Source organism: Gavialis gangeticus, unplaced genomic scaffold, assembly GCF_001723915.1.
Source record: "Gavialis gangeticus isolate Ggan-Ray unplaced genomic scaffold, GavGan_comp1, whole genome shotgun sequence".
Classification (NCBI taxonomy): Eukaryota; Metazoa; Chordata; order Crocodylia; family Gavialidae; genus Gavialis; species Gavialis gangeticus.
The window spans coordinates 51,220,879-51,240,414 of record NW_017729033.1 but is presented as its reverse complement, the minus strand read 5'-3'; positions in this window follow the sequence as shown (position 1 = coordinate 51,240,414).

Sequence of the window (19,536 nt, the reverse complement as noted above, 5' to 3'; positions counted from 1 at the left end):
GTATAATTCCGTACTGGTTTGGACCTTGAAGTTGGAGGGAGAAGAGAACGTTAATATCTGGGTTTATGTTCCTAAGCCCTGGACACTGTCTTTATTTTACCTAATGATGGTTTAAGGTAAAATGCATGAACCATTCACAAAGAAAGAACCAGAACTCCAGAGACTCCTCTAACTGGTAGGCTACAGTATCATGCATGTTCACACGGTTTTCTTGCCTACTTGTAATCTGTGGCTCAGTTTCCACAGAAGTAGAGTTTGGCCCCATTCAAACAAGCCCATAGGCTAGTGGTTAGTATGATCTCCTTGATGGTGGACAATGACAAAGTGAATTTCTTCAGACTGGTGATTAAATTAAGCCGTGTTATGTACTTGCAGATGAAGTGCTCTGATGACTAGTTATAGAAGCAGTCATGGGAGGTGTCCTCCTCTGATTGTGCTTTTAAAAGAAAAGAACACATTTTTGGTTCTTTAAAAGACTGCCTATTTTGAGAAGAGATTTTAAGGCTGTACAGCCTGAGTTGCTTACCTCTCTCTACAGTCTTAAGTGAGGTTTCTAGAAATAGGATTCAAGACTCATCCCTGTCATTAGTATTTTCTATTGGCTAGCTCTAAGAAACTGCACATGGAATATACTGATTTTAGTTAGTTCCCTGATCAGTGTGTTACTTGTTTCAAATATGAATCTGAAGCTCTTGAATTTCTCCACATGCTCTATACAGACCCCAGATATATAATGCAGAATGCTGGATTCCCACTTATGGTCTAAGTGCCTAAGTGTTAGGAGGCTTTATCCTTAATTGGATCTAGCTCCAAATGATAAAAGCCTTAATTAGAAGGTTGTTTTAATATCACTAATGCCAACTTTCCTGCACACGTTGAAGGAAAGGACATATTGAATGACAATAAAATGCAAACTCTGCAGTGTGTAGTATACCTATCAAGTAGAAACATAAGGAAAAATAATAATTTAAAAATGGCCAACTTCCATATGCAAGCATAGAAATGGATAAAATCTTAGGAACTGAATTTTGCCTATTTCATTTTGGACTACTGTGATTCTGATAGGAATTAAACAATAAAGTTAAGTTTCCACAAAATATCTGCATCCAGCCAACATCTCCTTCCTTGTGGAAAAATAGAAAAAAAGGCACTCTTCCTTCTTATTTCTGATTAAGAGCCTTTTGTGAACACCGCTTTCCCCATCACAAGAGGTAATAGAACCTTGTATACTAAATCAAGGCATTGACAAGTGCTGGTTAAAGTGCTTACTGGGGAGGGGGCTGTAATTCTGAGGAAAAAAATACTATTTTTCATTTGAAATTTTTATTTTTTTTACAGGGATTATGCACTAGTAACTAACACTGGGTACATCCACATATGCAATTAATGTGAAGCAATAAACTCCAGAGCAGTTCAAGCTGGTGTAAATTACTTCCAGGCACAGAGTCTACACGTGCACCCAGAACAGCAGCAATTTTAGCTGGAGTGGAGCAGGCCCCTGACTGACTGGGCTGACCAGGAGCAATTTACGCCATCAGTCAGTGTCTACATGTGTGTTTCAGCACAGTTAATGAATCTGTCATAAGCTAGTACTCTTTCTGACATTACTATCTTATACTGGAGTTATTTAGTATAATTAGTTTCCCAAGCCCTAACACCAGCACACATGTAGATATTGATGCTTTACTGTGGAGCTAATTAATCTACTCTGCAGTAAAGCACATGTATAGATGCACCTACAGATACAGAAGGTATTTTTTACATTGGCCATCTAGATCACTAGTTGTTTTTTTTATATCAATTTCCAGTTTGATTACTGCAAAAGATTTTAATTGTAGTATCAATAATAGCAGTAATAAATAAAGGTTTAAGATATAAGTATGATAAAATATGCCTAATGTCAGAATGTAAAATACCAAAACAAGATATGGACACCCCTCAGCAGATCTAGAAGTTTGAAAAGAGGGTTTCAAATAGGTTGGCACATTATCATATAAAACACATTTAAAGAGAAACTAGTTGATTTATTAAAATGCTTGGTGGGCTAGCACTATATTATTCAGTTTAAAATCAAAGCAAAAATAAATATAACTATTGGAATGTGCAGTATTTTGCTAGATGATATTTAAAATTAATAAAGAACAATGCAAACAAATCAGCAAAGAATAGTCAAAACAGTCAAAAGATATAGTGTCATTAGTCCTGTAGTTATATTTAACTGTAAGTCTCCTATTAAAAAAAAGAAGTATCCTATAGTTAATATTACCATACCTAAATAAAGATTTTTAGTCAGACCTAAAAACAGTCTGTAGGGCTTTGAAATACAGGAATGACAAACAGACAGCAAAAATGCAGAAGAAAGGATAGTTTGAATAATGGAACATTAAGATCATTAGAAAGGATAGAGGGTCATTAATACCTGCCAAGTAGAAAGATTAGCAGGAATCAGAGAAATGATTCTCAGTACTTCCTAACCAGAAATGCCACTGCTTCTTCTAGGCCATGGGTTTTAAAATTTGGGTGGAGCAGGAATCAAAGGGGAGTGAAACTGTACCATTGTACCTCTCCTGAATCAGCCCCTGTATGCTAGAATCTTTCTGACAAATCACTTGAGTCAAAATCCATCAGCAGATTCTCATCATTCATAGAATGGAGGCTGAAAGGGAACTTGGAAGATCATCAGGTCCAGCCCCCTGCATCAAGCAGGAAAGATAATGGGTCAAGTACTCCCAGCAAGGTGGCCATCCAGGCTCCTCTTGAAGATTTCCAGACTAGCTGATTGCACCCCCTCCGGAGGAAGCTTATTCCCCAGTCTGGGCACCCTGACTGTGAAGAAGTTTTTCCTAATGTTGCGTCTGAAATGGTCTTCCAGGAGTTTGTGGCCATTAGTTAACCTCACAACAGATTTATAGTATAGGCCAGATGTATCACAACCTACAGATATTTATCAACAGCCTAAAATAATTGGGTTCATGACATTTCGATATACAACTTAAATGAAAATTATATACAACATTGAGATTTGAGCACGGTCTGAAATAGCACTGGAGCCAACAATTTTGGGTTAAATATTGGAAACATAACTCCCACAAAAAAACCAAAACAAAAACAAGAGGTAAACCTAGTTGGACTAGCTATTACGTTTAATTTTGACAACAAGGCCATTGTTTTCATTATAAGGAGTGGAACTTATAGTAGAAAAGGGCATACAGTTTATTGTTCACTTTAAAATAGTTAAACTTTTAAATCTTTAAAATTTAAAGTCTTTAAAATTTGGTAATGCGTAACCAGTACCAAGGACCATTACCAAGTACAAATTGAGTCTGCTAATTGAGTCCTGACATACAAATCCTAAGTGCAAACATGTTCTTTCTAACACTGTTAAATAAGTATTATTCTAAACCTTTTAGGGACATTTCCCAGGCATACTACTTAGGTTCATGAATGTCAGTGAATACACCACACTTACATGATGAGATTATCCACCATATGTTAGAGAACATATGTCTAGCTCATATTTGGCCCCCAGCCAGAGTAAATCCAAACTGCCACTTTTAAGAATTTATAAGATTTATTTCTAATTTAAACAGTATGCTGGTGAATAACTTGGAGAACATTGATCACATTACAGTATTACCTGTTGTCCAACAGTTATCTCAGTACAGAACATTACTTGAGATACCCAAATGTGTTTGTTTTATCTGAATACAAAGATTTTAAACATTAAGAGTGTCTGTAGGGCTTCTTGTTGCCATTTTGAATTTGCTCCTGAGATAGTGTAAGGCTCTGAAGCTATTTTTTAATGGTTAAAAACTTCATTTTTTATTCAAACGGCATTTTTGATTATAGCAATGCTCAAATATGCTGTTTGAACTGAAAATGAATCCTTTAAATATATAAAACACCTATGGCCCACTCTGTCCATACATGAGCCTCAGCTCCAAAGAACAGCTAAAAAGTATCTTTCACAGGATGAGAAGAAGAAAGTAAATGGTGCCATCAAACCACACTTCACTTATTTCTATATAGTACATGATGGCAATAACAATGGAAGCAAACACTGGAGATAATCTCAATCTTAATTACTGCAAAAAATGTGGATTTTAGTCAAAAGTGTAAGGCAAATAAAAGTATAATAGTAATTAGATATTAACATTATAAATATGTTTGCAATATGTAGCACAACAGAGGCCCAGTGTTGACTAGCATTTAAAGCAGTGGTTCTCAAGCTTTTTTAGGCTCAAGGCATCCCTCAGAAAATGCCAGCTCTTAGCTTTCACTAGTTTTTTTGATTGTGGAAAAGTAATAGAGCAATTCTCTTGTTGCAAAGAACTTAGAAAGACCACAGAAGGTCAGAATGTTTTTGACTCTATAAAATTCTATTTGAAAACTCTGGGCTTATCTTGTAATTTGTGTGTAGGTGTTTGCCCACCTAAAAGTGCTAATATAGTGTGGCACCTTTAAAAGATCTCACAACATCCTGGTTGAGAATTATTGGTCTACAGGTTCACAGAGGCTATTACAAGATCCAGTTTGATCTCCTGTATATAGGCCTTTAGATTCACCCTATTATCCCCGTTTTAAGCCCAATAATGCTTGTTTACAACAGATCTTCCACAATGGCATACAGTCTGGACATAAACACAACTAAAAATACAAAATACACAACTTCCTTTGGTAGTTTGTTCCAGTGGTTAGCCTCCTTCACTATTAAAATATATGCCTTATTTCTTAAAGATATTTGCCTGGCTTCAGCTTCCAGAAACTGGTTCTCACTGGGTGCATCTACACGTTGCCCTAAAGCGACATAGCGACGCACTACGTTGTCATATGGTGCTCTACAGTGATGTAGCGATTACATGTGTCTACACGTGATCACCAGCTATGTTGCCATAGCAGCACGCTGCCATAGCACTGCTACAGCACTGTAACAGTGAAATCTACCCAGGCACAACACACACAGCACAGTAACCACCTGTATTATTGCACTGTGCTTTAGTATTTCCAAAAGGAAGTACTAAAGCACAGCGCCATAGCAACGTCACCATATGGAGATGTGTAGACGTACCCACAATGTGGTTTTTTTCATCTAGAGCCCTTTAGTTCTCAGTATTTTCTCTCTGTGAAGGTACTTCTATCCTGTAGTCAAGCCATTTCTAAATCTTCTTTCTGATAAACTAAACAGATGGAGTTCTTTACGTCTCTCACTTTAAGACATGTTATTCATCCATTGAATCATTTTTGTGACTTTTCAGGAACTTCTCCAATTTTTCAATATTCTTTTTAAAAATATGGAGAACTATATATGGTATTTCAATACTTTAGTCTCCCCAGTGCCATATACAGAATTAAAATCACCTCATTACTCCTACTCTCCACTCTATTGTTTACATATGTAAAAAGCTACTTAGCAATTTTGCCACAACATGACAGTCAGCACACAGGTTGAGTTTCAAGCCACTGCTTTCTTAAATATAGGCCCTAATTCTATAGATATGCCTGAAGTTTTTGTTTTTAAATGTATAAATTTGCATTGGGCTCTGCTTCCCTATTTCTAATACTAGGACTATTATTAATGCTACTCAAATAATGCAGTATGTTTATAAAGGAAGTCCTGCTTCAAAAATATAACCATTATACTTACTTTCTGAAGGGCTGTGACTAAGACCAGGTAGAAACATTATACTTTTACCAGTATAAGTGATCAGCAACTGGTCTATATCTGTAATAGAGTAGAAGTTTGGCACACAAAATTGGTCTATACAATTAACAAAGAAATTTGGCGCACACAAACTGGTTTAAAAACGATGGAACTCAGTCTAAGAGTCTCCCCCACACCAAAGGGTGAATGTATGCTGTATTCTTAACCAATCTAAACTGTGCCACTTATAACAAACTGTGTAACTTAGATCAATTCTGCCTTAAGCTTCTGAATGTCTGTACTTACCCTAAATGATTGAGTGGTGTTTTGTGTAGAAGTAGAAGTTTCCTGCATTGTTCTGCAAGATGGATTCCTCCTCTCCCCCCCCACCCTGCCCCTTACACTTACTGCTTAAATAAAAGGTATTAATATTAACCCCCATTCATATTGTCAGAGTTTGGGGAATAGAGCCATAAGACAGCAGAAAGATTCTCTTAGTGTTTGTCCCTATTAATAGGCGCTGGAACCCCTTAGGGAGCTTCAGGTTAATTGCTGCTGACTCACTAGGATAGCCATGGCTCATTAGACTCCAAGCTGAATATAAAGGAGATGGGAGTAACTTACTGAGAGATGGCCAAAAGGTCTGCAAGGGCCTTGTTACGCAGTAATTCTGGGTGGCTCCTGGAGCTCTTAACCACACATTAACACCTTAAAGTGGTTTTAAGCAGTTGTTATATTCCATCATAATTCATTCTGTAGTTATTGTTAAACTTATAGTTTAATAGATAGTTATTAGTAAACTTATACATGTTAAGTTATACGTTATAAACTTACGTTAATTAAGTTATTATTAAACTTATAAATGTTGAACTTTGGCTGATTATTCGTTAACAAATACTTCCTGAATATGTGTTTAAAATATAGAGAAAATATCTAGAATTTTATGCAATTTTAAATATAATTTCTTTGTTTTGTTTTAATATGAGACTGGTCTTAAGTGCAGTCAATGGCTGCATCCCCATGAATAAGAACATGTGTTTCCCCAGGGACAAGTAGCAGTGGTACACCTTGTACTGCTGCTACTTGTGCCCGGGGAACGCCCATGCCATGCGCAGTCTGGTGTGCAGTAGGTACCACAGGTAGGATAAGGGGAGCTGGGCCCAGCAACTGTGCTGGCCCTAGCAGCCTTACCTGGGGTCCTGGGGACCTTAGGGAGCTGCAGTCATAGTGCTCTTGCAGCAGACAGCCTGGCCTGCAGCAGAGCATGGCTCGAACTGCTTAGGCTCTGGTTTTGGTTGCCGTACTCTGCCACCACGTGTGCTGCCCTACTTTTTCTTTTTACCCCAGAATCTCCTGGGGTCAAGAACCCCCCCCCCCCCCCCCCCGGTGCTGCAAGTAGCAGCATGGGGAATGCCTGCATGTGTGGTCTATGGCACCATATACCACATGTCTGCGCTCATCTGGATGAAGCCAATGGTGCTATGTCAAGTTACACTAGTTTAAGTCTCATCTATCAATATTAAAGTAAAAATGGCCTGTTTACATAATTTAGAAAATCTGTATACAGAGTTAACTGGATTTGGATCCAAAAACTGGGTTTGTCATGTAATAAAAATGGAGATAAATATTTTTGAATGTAAAATACTGCATGGTTGCATAGTGTTCTGAATCTGTTCATCTTTCCTTTTTGTTTCTGTACAGCTGAAATTGAAATATAAAGCATGAAGACATACAAGAAAAAAAGAAAGGAGAATTTAAAGAGCTCCTTCAAACTCAAGATAGAAATTAAATAGATAAAGTAATGCTAAATTATATGGGGGGAATGCTCACATTTTCTGATAGAGAATAGAAGGGAATAATGAACAATTAATAAAAGTAATAATCTATAAATTAATAGGATAAGTAGCCCAATAATATCCAGATAAATGGTCCTATAGTATACCAACAGAAACACGAGACCTATAAAAGTGGAAAATGAGCATGTTATTTAGTGGATAGTTACTATACTACAGGGAGCAATCCAGCAATGGCAGGGGAATGGACCAGATGACCTAACAGCTCTTTTTCTGTTTCTGTTTTATACCTGGTAAATAATGAGCTCAACCATCTAAGGTCAGTACTTTAATTACTTACAGGTTTGAGGCTTTAGGCTTGTTTACATGTTCTGTGCAGACCAGGATCATCTAGGAAACATTTTTATATATTATTTATATATTGAATATTTAATACATCATTTTATTACAACCCAGAGAATCACCAAACTGTGATACAGAACTATTTCACCAGTACAAGTCTGTATTGCGGCTTTGTTTTTGTATCCCTGCCAGGTTAATAAGCTGCATAATACCTTATCATTATGAGGTGATGGCAACATTCACAAGAGGCTGAATACTTGAGTATTTTGCCATCTACTATGCTCCAAGCCAAAGAATTTCCTTTAATATCACAATGATTAAATGTTGACTGAAAAACCTTCTTATACAATGTTAAAAAAACAAAGTAACGAAAATCTCACATGCACTGGAACACAACCAGCTTTATCTAAAACTGAGATGGATTGTGGAAGTCTGTATTGTGAAAGACATGCAATAAGCTGATTGGTAAAATAGTATAGAATCAATCCTTAATATACTCAGCCCCCCACCAATCCATAATATATCTGGATTTTAAAATGGGCTAACTAATATTATAAGTGCTAATGGTATTTTTAGTTATACAGAGTACAATGATATAGATACTTCAGAATGTTTATTATTGCATGTGATATCAGCAACGAATATTGTCTTAGCTGTGTGTATATAATGTGTGCTACAGCTTAGATATGGTCTTATTTCTCTTCCCACCCTGTGCTGGGACGTCTTGGTTGAAGTATAGCTGGTCAAAGCATGTTTGCAACTCTTTCTGAATTTTTTTTAATGAAAAAAAAAAGTTGCTGATTTGCTGCAGTTTTATAGATTGGCCATTTCTTTTGTTCCAGAACCTCAGTATCACATGCAAGTTCTACATGTTTACTAGCTTTTCTGAATAGTCCAAAACTGGCCTACTCTAAAAATTGGAGTATCAATCTGAATGGTCCAATCAGGTATACAAAACCCTATGATCCATTATTTTTGAAGTACAGAACAGAGCAAATTTAACTGTAAATTATACAAAGGAAATCCTAGGTTTTTTTCCACTTTGGTCTTAGTCCTACACAGACACACTTAACTATACCATGGTCAGTATTTCGATTGAAATCAATATAATATTTATTTCACATGGTTTTATTTCCCAGAATTGGTGCCTTGCACAATACTTGTTTAAACAAGAAATTATTTTGGCCTTTTATTTCAATGAGACACACAAAAAAATAAAAAAAGGCTTTGTGGCTATAATGACACCCGTTTTGGTAAGTTTTTTCATGAAAACATCTGCTTGTTTAAAAGTATAGAAAGTCACTTTCTTTAAAAATGTGTTTACATAATGAAGCAATTAATGAAACATTTTTTCTGCTTTAAGTTGTGATTATTTTTAGCTGGCTGAACTTAACCTTTAATTGGATGTAGCATGTAAATAATTTAAAATGCTGGATTTATGACACTTTAAAATGTTATTGTAGAAAAATGTTAGGTACAATCATAGTATAAATATAAAATGCCTTTTCCTTTTTCTTCAGCTGAAGAATCTCATTTATTATAATTAATGCCACAAAGTTTCCTTTGTTGAAGTCATTTTCACATTGGTGATTATACTGTTGTCATATAATTATCTACAGTCGTTTCTTTTATTTCATGTGACAATTAAAAAAATTAAAAAGCTGCAGCTGTGCTGGCTAATATACATTTCCGAAACGCCTGCAGCAGGCTTGGGATTTTTCAACTTATTAAAAATCAAACTGTAATGCAAGGCTGGTTTTCAGAAGCACTTGGATGCATCTTAACTAATACATCATTTGTGATGCTTCTTCTTCATTTAAACTCATGCCCAGTAGTCAAACAGAACAGAATGCCATTTCTGCTGGAAAGTTATATAAAAATATATATATTGTGACTACACCTACAAGGGTGACTCATCATTGTCTCAATTACAGCATTAGTTATTTCTTCATGCATAACAAAAAACTAAATATATATTTTAAGCTACCAAAACATCTAGCAAAATGACCTGTATTTTGGGATGGTGATAGTGTCCCTGTAGCTAAAGCTGAGACTAGTTTGTGGTTTAACAGACAGTTTTTCTAAGAATGGTAAAATCTGCATTCTTGTTCAGAATGTAGGATGAGCATGCTTTTTTTGGAAATCAGCATAGAAATAAAAATGAAAGGAATTAGTTCATCATTTAGGCTTCTCATGTCAATGAGTAGCCTGAGACTTTGCAAATTTGTTGCACGGGAGCTAAACTAAAATTTGCTTACAAACAACAGATCTCCTTGATCTCCTTGAAACAAATAATAAAAATTAATCTGGGATAATGGACTAAGGGGTAGGTACCATCCTCTTGGCACTCCTCCATTTAATTGGTTTTAAAATCAATAGGACTGGTCAAGTAGCAAATTTTAGCCTAAGTGAATTTTCCTTTCCTTAGAAAAGGTTTCCTAACTTTTTTTTTCTCTTAATGATGACAAGTAATCTCCATTTAAAAAAACAAAACAGATACACAACTTTTTAAATTAAAAAAATTACATAACAAAAGTAGATATTGAAATGAACATATTTTAAAGATGCAGAGCTGGACTCCAAAACAGAATCAGCATATTTCTATCTGTGGCAGCATGATGCCACCGTGTTCCTTATAAAGATTAATATTTTGCTACCTGAATTGCTGATTAGTCATTGATTAATAGTTTACTAACCATTTTAATTAAGGCATAATTTTTATTCTAATGCTGTAATCAATTATGTAGCTTGTTTCTACTCAGGAGCTACTTGTCAAGAAGATACTCTCTTCTATTATTTTGGTCATTTTTAAGCCTTAAAAATAAAATATGTCCATTCTCACTCTCTTATTTCCTTGGTGGCATACTGAGGTGGGTAGAAATATGATGCACTGTTCAGCAACAAGTCTTCTGCATGATTAAACAAAAACTAAGGTCTCAGTTCAAATCTTCTAACCTAGGAAAATGGTAACTTAAACATTGAAGAGGAAGCCCAAGTTTCAAGAAGGATTCAGAGCTAAATTAAAAGAGCTAAACTAAAATTTACTATAAGACAAGTGGTCAGGTAGCAAACTAACCTAATAAGCCATGTTTCCTTTCCTTATAGGTTATTTCTTCACTTTTTTAATGACGATAAGTATCTCAATTAAAAATAAATAAATCAGGGAGCTGATCAGAGTGCTCTTCCTTTTCAACAAGGGAAAATGAATTCAAGCTAATAGCATATATATTAAACAGGATTAGGGAAGGGTAGAAAACAGAATTTGATTCTCACTTTGCTGCTACAAATACAAGGACAGCGAAGTTACATTTCAATCTCTGGAATTATACTGGTGTAAGTAGATTTTATATAGATATTAGACCTCACAACATTTTTCAGAATCATTACAAAATGATCTTTACTATAAACTTTATAACTGATCTTTACCATGAAAACTGTAAGAAAAGTAATGGTTGCTAACAGTCAATCAGAGTCTGTTGTTCCATATATTGTCATATATTTCACAATATTGCTTTAAGGAAAGTAACCTCAATTATTTCCATACTAGTGGGCATGTCTACATGTTCATTAAAGTGCCATAGATACTGTGCAAAAAGCTTAGTACTTGGTTAACCAAGTACTAAATCAATGTGCAATAACTCATGCTACTACGCAGTAGCACCGGTGCACGGGTTTTTAGTGATGCTTACTGTGCAGTAGCCTAATACTACTGCCCAGAGGCATATTACCATGGGTTTTGCCCAGCACGCTACTGCACAGTGTTATTAGGCTACTGTGCAGTTAGCATCTCATGTTGACACGTCCACTTGTAAAGAAAACTGAGGCAAAGGTCACAGAATTAGCTGCAGGCTGAGTTGGTAACTTAATATCTGAGTTCAAATCCTCTCTGTACACAAACAATATAGGCCAGACACTTATGTCACATCAAATGACAAAGCTCCATTGAGATCATCACAGGATGTGATCCTATCAAAAAGATAAATCAATTTGCAATGTATTTAATAAAACCGGATTTAAAGCAAATTTTTTAAATGATCTTGTTAAGGAATTTAAGCATGTACAAATATAGCAATAGTTATTCCATGCCTAAAGCTCTAATGCATGATGAGAATGTAGCAAATTTTCAGTTGTCAAAGTTTCATTTTAATGATTTTCTTGCATGATTTTTTTTTATATTTATATAAACCTGTTTCTGTATCAGCTCCATATACTATTCCTTAAATTCAGCACCAAATAAGAAAGCCAAGAAAAGAAAAATGCTGGCACTTTCAGTGAATTACTAAAAATAATATTAATAACCCTGTAAATGTAGCATATGCCATCGTTCTCAGCATTGAAACACAGGTATTGCAGGTTTAAAAGACATATGCATTACACACAGTACCTGGTTTTGCAAAGTGCTAAGTACCCATGACTTACTGAAGTCATCAGCAATGTACACTATGCCAGGGGAGTAAAAAGTGTGCTGTTTCAGAGCAGACAGCTAATAATAATGATCATGGATGAAAGACAAAAAGGCATGACGTTTAAGGTGCACTTACATGTGCATTTAAGCGCAACTAAATTTAATGTGCATTAGGCAATTTTTGGCAAGTGTCTACAGCTGCAGAGACTTGGCACTAAAGCTAGTCTCAAGTCCCCAGACTTGGCACTATGGTTAGTCCCAAGTCTCTGCAACCCCAGCACGTGTCCCTGTGGCCACCGGGGGAGATGCAGCATCCGGTGACATGGTTGCCAGCACCTGGCAGTCATCTAGGATACTCTGATCATTAACCAGCCGCTTCTCTGCCCAGGAGCTGCCTGCCCAGTGCAGGAGCACCATGCAGCAGCTCCCTCCTTTTCCAACCTGTCCACCCCCAGCACCACTCTCAGGACATGTACATGGGTGAAACAAAAAAAACTTTATGGCTCTCACAACATCCATCCCCATCCCTCTCCCCTCACCAAACAGAACACCCTCTCCCTCTCCTCCCCCTCAACCAACAGAGCCCCTCCTCCACCCACCGTAAAACCCTGCTTACAAGGAGGGAGCTATATATAAGGGGAAAAGTATGTACAATATTTTGGATCTTCAAGCCCAGGGTGGCGGGACATTGGGGGAGGCCTAGGGGGCAGGACCCCAGGGAAGGTGCCCTAGCACCCCAACCCCTGGATATTCCCTGGGGTGGGATCCAGGCTGGCCCCCTAGTGGCAGGGCAAACCTGGCACTAAAGTTAATGTTGAGTTATGTCTACATGTGCCTTAATGCATATTAACTAATCATGCCTAAATTTGATACCTTCATTTGCATTTAGGCACCATTAGCCTAAATTAATATGTGTTAAGGGCACATACATGTAGATACATGCCCCATAATGTGCATTAAGTTAGGTTAATGTGCATTAATGCATCTCATGTACATGCACCCATAGTGAAAGTGGCATTTCATAACACAAGACACAATATGCCATGAGTAAGGTTGCTTTGGCTAGGCGTTAAACAAGTGCCTCCTGTTATACTGGGTCATCCAGGTGTTCTCTAAAATCCTCTACCAAGATTTCCTTTGAAATTAATACACTTAATATAATATCTTGCTGAATATGCATCTCTCTCTCATTATTTCCATTACACACACCCCCTCCCACCCAGACCCAAAGCCACAGCTTTTGGAGCTATAAGATAATGGAAGAATCTGAACATTCATTTAAAAAAATATATATATATTTATAGATGTAGGACACTTACATATGGGGAGACTGCTCTGACATGCTGGAAATCCAGTGCATCAGAGCAGACTTGATTAATTAAGTCTGCTCGAGCATGTAAATTGACACACGCTGGCAGCCTCATGTGTCACGTATATCAGTGGTGCAGCACATGTAAGCACTGAGAAAATAGTGGCAGTGCACTATTAACTAAAACGTGTTCTATGTGCTTTAGTTCATAGTGCACCATTGCCATATTCTTAGCACTGACATGTGCTGCACCACTGATACACTTGTTCCTGATGTAGTGCTGTACAGGCTGGGGGCTGACTGGGCAGCATCTCTGCAGAAAAGGACCTGGGGGTTACGATAAGCTGAATATGAGCCAGCAGTGTGCCCTTGTTGCCAAAAAGGCTAACGGCATCCTGGGCTAGGTGTGTTGCTGAAAGGTCAAGGGAAGTGATTATTCCCCTCTCTTCAGCATTGCTGAAGCCACATCTAGAGTACTGTGTTCAGTTTTGGGGGCCCCATTACAAAAAGAAAGTGGACACATTGGAGAGAGTCTAGCAGGGGCAACACAAACGGTAAGGGGACTGGGGGACATGACTATGAGGACAGCCTGAAGGAGCTGGGCTTATTTAGTCTAAAGAAGTGAAGACTGAGGTGGGATTTAATAGCACCCTTCAACTACCTGAAGGAAAGTTTGAAAAAGGATGGAGCTAGAACTGTTCAAAGTGGTGGCAGATGAGAGAACAAGGAGTGATGGTCTCAAGTTGAAGCAAGGGGAGTTTAGGTTAGATATTAGGAAGAATTTTCTCATTCAGAGGATAGTAAAACATTGTAACAAATTCCCCAAAGAGGTGGTCGGCCTTGGAGGTTTTCAAGACCTGGATAAACAAAGCTTTGGCTGGAATGATCTAGTTGGGGATGGTCCTGCTTTGAGCAGGTGGTTGGACTAGAAGACCTCCTGAGATCCCTTCCAAACTTAATTTTCTATGATTTTATGATCCTGAGAGAGAGTTGTCATATATTAGGTTAAACATCATCTAGTTAATGTAATGAATATACCTTCTATAAATGGAAGAGAGACAGCACTAGCACTGCTTCAAGGTCTTCTAGCCTTGTTTAAACAGTTGAAAGAAATGAAAAACTCAGCATAACATCTAATAGGTTTGTGACTTAATGTTTGTGAATGAGCACCAGTTACTGGGAACTGCTTTTTGACTAGTTGAAAGGAAAATGATGTAGAAAAAAATTGGAGCATCTAAGATCCCAATGACTTGGTCATACTCAGTCCAATACGGCATAAAACAAGATTTATTTGAACATGTGTACACATCACCCTACATCACTGTAGCAATGTGATACAACAATGTACGATGCATTATGGTGACATAGCAATCACGAGTCTACATGTGACCAGCAGGTACTTCATCATAGCAGCAAGCACTCTTATTTTAGCATGCCACTATGGCAAAGTAGTGGCTAAAATTAACTGTGCACTGTATGCACAGCACAGTATGGGCAGTTACGGCCCCATTCTTTAATACTTCTAAAAGGAAGTACTAAAACATGGCAGAGTAACAACTTTTTTGTGTGTATTTATGGAGGGGGAGAGATCAATAAGATCTAGCAACAGAATTCTATCTAAATTCTCTGTGGTGACAGCTGGCCACCCACAATCTATGGTACAAGGATGGAGATCACTTACCAAAGCAGGAACATTTGGAAAATGACAACAGATGAAGTTTATACCTGAGAGAAAGTTGTGAGCTTATAAAAGAAAACCTAGTGAAGTACTCTTTCCTGAGAAAATCTAGTGAAGTATTCTTTCCTGAGTGAGCGCAGAGTATGATGGGAAAGGTCTCGAGGCAACAACAAAATGCTTTTTTGTTTTTTTTTTTCTTTTCCTTTGGTTCTGTATTATCACACATTTTGGCAGAGGACTATTTTATTTGTTTTTAGGAGCAGCCAGGTATAAAATAAAATCATTTCCTATGATGCAACAATTGTCCACAATTATAGTGCAGTAGTCTTCTTAATATCCTTGGTATGGGGAGTTTGAAGTATTGGTAGGCCAACTGACTTGAGATGTTTAAATATACATTGGCACAAAAATTAGAAAAAGTATGAAGCAGCTATATAATCTAATATCTTTTCCACTTAGAAAAGATATTAGATTTTGTCTATTAAAGCTTGCTTCATCAACAGTAGCCACGTCTACATGAGCTGCTGACTGAACAGTTATTACTGTGCACTTATTTAGTATTTGTATAAACAAGTACTAAATGACTGAAGTAACTGGAGTTACTGCACAGTAGTGTCGCTGAACAGCTTTGAGGTGATGCTGACTTCACAATAGCTTGTTACTACTGCACAGGAGCATTGAATTATGCTTCCAGCCATGCAGTGCTACTGTGCAGTAGTAACTAGCTGTTGGACAGTCAGCATGTTGTGCAGATGCAGCCTGTTTGTTGCAAGTTCGCTTCCTGCTAATGTGCCTATGATCTGGCCTTGACTTTTACTATATGGCCACATTGTTTCACAAACTAGTAGAGTTCATATTATAACTACATCTTTTGGCCCCTCTGCTGTTAGTCTCAAGCAGGAAGCTAGTTAGTGTCTTGTGATCTAATAGCCACCCAGTAGGTACAGCTTTTAGAAGGTAATTGTGTAACCCTTAGACCCTCATTAACTCATTTTACACAGGTCACTTAACAGTCTATATACAGTAATGACTTTCGATCACTTCTGATAAGGGCAAGAATAAATTATTTTACTATTTATCTTCACTGTAATAAGCAAATCAATCCTGCCAGTAGAGCTCACCTCTCTAAGACCTCTATAAAAGCATACCTGTAACAGGGCACCAAACCTGAGCCCCGTTACAGTCTGGAGAACCTCTCTGGACCTGAGCACACTGGGAGACTCACTGATAAGTGAAGAACCAATAGAGTGGCAAGGAGAGCAGCGATGCTGACGTCTGAGGCAGACATGGCAGCCTCCGTGCCTGCTTCACAGAGAAACTAGGTCATGGGACCTTGGAGCTGTCTCCTATTGGCCAGGAGGAGCCTGGCCAGAAGATAAAACTGTGCTGGTCCAGAAAAGGGGAATCACAAGCAAGAGAGAGTTTGTGTGAGCCACGTGGAGGTGTGAGACTGATGACCAGAGTTGGACTGGGGTAATGGAGACAAAATGGAAATAAGTGGGATGCTGAGGGCCTGCAAACATCCCCTGGCAATTATGCTTGCAGCCTCAGGCAGGAAAATACTTCTGGAACTGGTAAGGTTGGAAGTTTAAAAGGGGTGTATGCCTGTGATATTGAACTTGACATAGCAATATGTCAGTGAGTGGCAGGCTTATGCCTGATAGACTTAAACAGAGGTTGGCCCTAGGTGGGGTCTACTAATATTGTGAGTGATGGAGATTAATTCCAGCTGGTCAGCTGGGTATTTGATTGAACTGTGAGAAAATTGATTAGTAAAATGTGGACGAACTTTGTAGCTTAGCATTCATGGGATGAATCTACTGAGAAGAAGTTAATGGCCCCACTGTGAATTGATTTGATAGATCAAACTGGGGAGGGAACAATTAATTAATGTAGTTTGAGAGAGGAAGGTACTGCTCTGGCAAAGGGCTCTAATTAGAGGCCCTCAAGTGACTTCAGTAAAAAGTAAACCAGATAGCCACTAAGAAGATGGCTGGTAGGTGGCCTAGCTTCAATATCATGTCTGTAGGAGAATGAGGCCCAAAGCAGGCCACAGGTCAACATCTGGTTGGGTGTGATACAGACAGGGTGTAGAGGAGGATGAGCCCTGTAAAGATTGTGAGTCACTCTATTCACTACTGGCAACACACATCTCACCTCTCCTTATTCTCTTTCTTTAGGCAAGAGGAGATCGAGAGTGAAGAGGAGTGATGGCAAATCTGTCACCGTAAAGTACTAGACTCCCACAATACCCTAACACCTTTTACAGAACAACAGGAAAATAACAATGCCAGACAGAGATAAGCAGTAGATAAAATATTTCAGCTTTATGATTGTTTTGAGATAGTCTATAACATACCCTAAGAATTTTAAGGTAACGCCTTTATTCTTTTTAATTTTGTCACTTACAGTTCATGGCATTGGACCTAATTTGTGGGGCATTACTTACTAAAGCAAAACCCTGCCCTCCCCCTTTTTTTCTTGAAGAAAGAAGCGAGAGGAGAAGCTATGGTGGCATCTTGGGTTATATTCTGTTCTTCTATGCTATTTATGTGTTTAGTTCTGCCTGTGTGTGAGGGTCCCATATCTGAGTTTTTAGTAAGCCCATCCCTTGGGGAATAGCCTTCATTAAGGATGGTGCACACCTCTAGGATGGAACATCTCATCTTTATCACACTTTATAAAGATTTAATACCAGCTGTCTTTCAATCCCAACTCATTCTGTTCCCTTCTGTATTTGGCTATAAGCCTGCAGCACCACATGCTTCTTTATGCCAGGCATTAGGTCCCCAGGTACATGGTCTGTAATTTTGCACATCTACAGGGTGTGGACACGATATATTGGGGAATATCTATTTTGCTCTCTCTTTCTGTACACTCCATCCAGATCTCTCATGGATATTTTCCAACATACACACACAAAACAGGAAGAAAGAACCTGGAACTGTTCCCTCCCACACTCCCAAATCCCCTGCTTGTTTTCCTTGGAGTTATGTACAAGGAGCAGTGAAAGCAGGTCACATCCTACCTATAGGATGGATTATAAAACTGTTATCTTCACTGAGTAAGGAGTGGTAGGTAGTATCACAAACATAAAGCTCAAAGGCCCTTTCTGGTTACTGACTTGCCCCAAAATTAAAGTTCTCTCTCATAAACATTCTTCATGCCAGTTTGTCTGTGTGGCCAGTACTTCAGAAAATATAGCTTGGTTTATTTCTCTCCTCTGCCTGCTCACTCCTCATCTTCCTTCATATAAGGACATTGTGGAGGAACACAGTCCCATTGAATCTGCTCTCTCACTTGATGATGTAACTTAGAAGGTGAGTAGCTGCCAAATGGTCCAGTCGCAATCTATCCTGTATTATGATGTGATGGCACATCAGCTGTTAGGAGACATATAGCACTTTTTATATTTTCTTTACCAGTTCTTATGTTATTGTGTTTTCAAGCTAATATTTTATGGAGCAAAACCTCAAGGAATCCATTTCTAAGCACTTGGAGGAGAAGAAGGTGATTAGGAACTGTGCTGGTCAGGTGTACTGTTAACTAAAGGCAGGGAGGAGGAAAATTGAATCAGATTCTATTGCCTGCAGCTTAAGACAAGTGTGTACTTTTAAATTCCATATGTAAATATTGCATTGACATGTCATGAGCATATAAATGTCATTTCATTTTGACAAAAGGAATTACAGTGTCTTTTATATAAGGACCACAGAAATACTCAGTGATGGGTAAAAAGGACCCTTAACTGTGGAAGCAATTAAGCTATTCTATACTGTGCAGCTGCAGTAGACTAAAGATACCCCTGTCTGTTGTAGCAGTTAACAAATATGCTTTTTGGAGATTCAGTTAAAAAAAAGAAAAACAACTCTACAAGATTTCTCTCTGGACAGCACTGATCTGTATAGCACTGTTACAAATCTCTAAAACTGAAAGAAGAATTGTTTGATCAAGAAAACAAATCTGCCATTACCCCACAGGAAAAGAAAACGCTTCAATGCAAGCTTGTCCTATGGCTTGTTTACATGAAATTTTAGATATGATTCACTTTGATTTTGCTTCCCTTGCTGATGAAATAATACAGATTGCTCAGTAAAAGAACAAGTACCCCTGCAGGGCTCTTTAGGGTTGATTTGTTCCTCAGATATAGCAAAAAGCAGGTTAAGACAAGCAAGTTGGGAAAACCAGCTTGGACACGTTTGTTTGGTTGTAAGGTACCAGGTAACTATCAAAATTAATTAACTCCTTGCGGACTGTTCCTCCTTCATTAGCATCATATTCTGCTATTTTTATTTTTAATCACATACTCAAATATTAATTATATACCCCTATTTTCAGCTTCTTTCTATGGAGAAAAAGATATGGGAC